Source organism: Histoplasma capsulatum, genomic scaffold (genome assembly GCF_000149585.1).
Source record: "Histoplasma capsulatum NAm1 scaffold_1 genomic scaffold, whole genome shotgun sequence".
Taxonomy (NCBI): Eukaryota; Fungi; Ascomycota; class Eurotiomycetes; order Onygenales; family Ajellomycetaceae; genus Histoplasma; species Histoplasma mississippiense.
In genome coordinates, this window is record NW_001813982.1 from 3,259,265 (window position 1) to 3,261,988 (window position 2,724).

The window sequence follows — 2,724 nt, forward strand, 5'->3', positions numbered from 1 at the left end:
GCCAACCCCATCACATTTCTTAACCAGACCTTCGAGCCTCTCCAAATATATATTCATTGTTTACTGACTATTTTTCCTCATCGGCGCACATCAGGCATCAATGAAATGGTATGTATCGACGACGCCCCTTTCCCCCGCTTTTTATCTCTATCTAACCCTATGAATAGACATTATACTTTGATGGATTCCAAATTGCGGTCCTCTTCGTTTCCGTGCTACTGGTAAGTCGGCCTTCTTCCCATTCCGTCATCATCGTGGTCGTGTTTGACAATATTCCTTTCGCAATACCAAAGGTAAACTATTTAATCCAAGACGGCAAGTCAAATTGGCTAGAGGGTGTGTTGTTGATGGTTCTCTACATCATCATCGCCGTCGCAGCTTGGTAAGTCCATTACCCACCCATCCTCCCGGATCCTCACCGTGTCCTTCGCTCTCCCAGATGGGAGTTACTCAATCTTTTCGATTCTTTCTTCAATTTTCCTTTGGCCTTGAGATGTCAAAACATTAAGAAGCTCACAAATATGAAATAAAGACTAATCTAACGTGAACTGTACAGGTTTTATCCCGCCAGATCAGAACCAACCGCTGCACAGACGTGATTGAGTGCTTGTCGCCCTCAATTCCTCTCATTTTAAGCTTTTTTAATGCCATGTTCTGCCTCATTTCCTTTGAGCACTCCATACCTGCTTGCTTTTAGTTTATTTTTAGTTTTAACTGGTTACGGACGCTTCTCATCCTTTGCCGTTCTTCCCTTCGCGCTCCTGGGTACTGGATATATACGTACCCTTGGGATATTTGAACCTACGAAATCTTTTCCTATGTCTAGTTAGAATTTTCTTTGAGATTTGGAAGGTTAAGTTAACGTTTACTACTTAAAATTCTTCCCATGCCTTAGCTGCGTACGAAAGACTTCAATATGTACGATCAATGTATTGTACAGTGCAGTATGTGCAGCCTGCTTGCTGAGCGTGCGAGGATTGCGACTAACACAATTGAGTTTCACCTATGCTGTACAGGTCTCAGGCGGCATTCTTCAAGTACAATCACGATAACAGACCCTCAGGTTGCTTCAGTAGAATATGGCTTAACCTCTTTCCATCTACCTCTATCATTTAAGGCCAAATTCAAACACTCCAACATATACCTACATAGCAGATAACACAATCAATATCATACTTGGCAAGATGCATATATATGATTCATGCTTAGATTAGCCTTTAAGCTTGTCTATGCGGGATATATAAAACCGAAGAGAGCAAATAGGGAATTGGGAAAGAGGAATAGGTGAATCCTGAATATATGGCCTGCCTCTTCCCTTAGAGACACATGCATGGAGTTTTGTGTAATTATTGAAGATTTTCCTGGGAAGGTTTGCCTTCAACTCCTTTTCAGAAACATCAACCTCACTCTCCTTGCACGCGGCGAACAAAACCCAAAAACAGACATTCAACACCTCTCTAGCTGTGTACGGTACCACATTCATGACATTATTTATGAGGTGATGGGGATATTTGCTTTCGTTGTTTTCATACATTTGGTCAGGATACTAGTATTTATATAAGTTAGGACCTCGTCTGCTTAAATATCCTATACAGGGTTTTTTGTTCTGTTTTACTTGCTTGTTTTTGCAAACAAACCGCCTTCATTTATTTACGAGAGAAAACAATTTGCGTATTTATTTGTATATCCTGACGGCTTCTTTGAGGATTGAAAATAAACCATTTTTGGGCCCCCTTCCTTCGAGCTCCTGACACCAGCACACCCGACCCCGCTGAGTGCAAACCTGCGTTTTGATGCTGGTTGCAAGCGAGCCACCATGGCTGGCTAGAATGCCGCGGAAGTGAGAGCACGGTTACGATGGCGCAGTTACACCACCAACTCGCTAACAAAATGGCCAGGTCTGCAAACGATTGCTCTAACGCAGACACCATTCGGTGACGATGATTCTTTGCATGATGATGATCCTCCCCCATTCCCAGCAACCTCCTCGCCCCCTTGCCCCTGGCCTTCCGGGGCAAACTCGGAATTCTCCTTGGAGTTTTACAGACCACAGACGGCCTTAGCCTTCTCAGCTGCTCACTTTTCGTTCGGTAAGGAAGCCTAGCGAAGTGGATTAGGGTGCGGGGTTTCGACGGCTACAATCGCCAATTCCTCTTGGAAAGCTTGGTAGGTAGGTAGGTATGTTTAAATTATACGCTGGAGGTGAAGAGGTACACCCCCTGGGCTGCCACCCGAAGGAAATGCAGATTGCGAGTTTCTAGTTTCCCTGTCTTCCTATCAAACGCTTGAAAGGGGATCTTGTTTATTGGAGCAAACATCGGCCAACCTGGACATTCGGGACATGCTGGACATGCTGCGTGAGCCATTCTTTTGGGATTCAGGAGTCAGAGAGTCCAAATTTCTGACTTTCACGCTGCCCATCCACCTTTCTAAGCTGGACCAAGACCAATTTGAAGCCAAAAAAGGCTGAAAAATATGTATCATCGTTCATTCAGTAGTTGACTACCACCTCGTTCTGAAGCAACATGTGGTATTTGATGTTGCATTTTCTCTTCCCCCAAGAGCCCTCTCAATTCAACTCATATCTTTTCTTTCCAGATGCGTATAATGGATCGAAAGAGAAAAACAACTAAACGTTGGCAGTTTGTCTTCGAACCAACTACCTGATATCCCGCAGTGATTCCTCCCTTCCCATGGTGGCCCAGCAGTCTCTCAGGGTTGGAA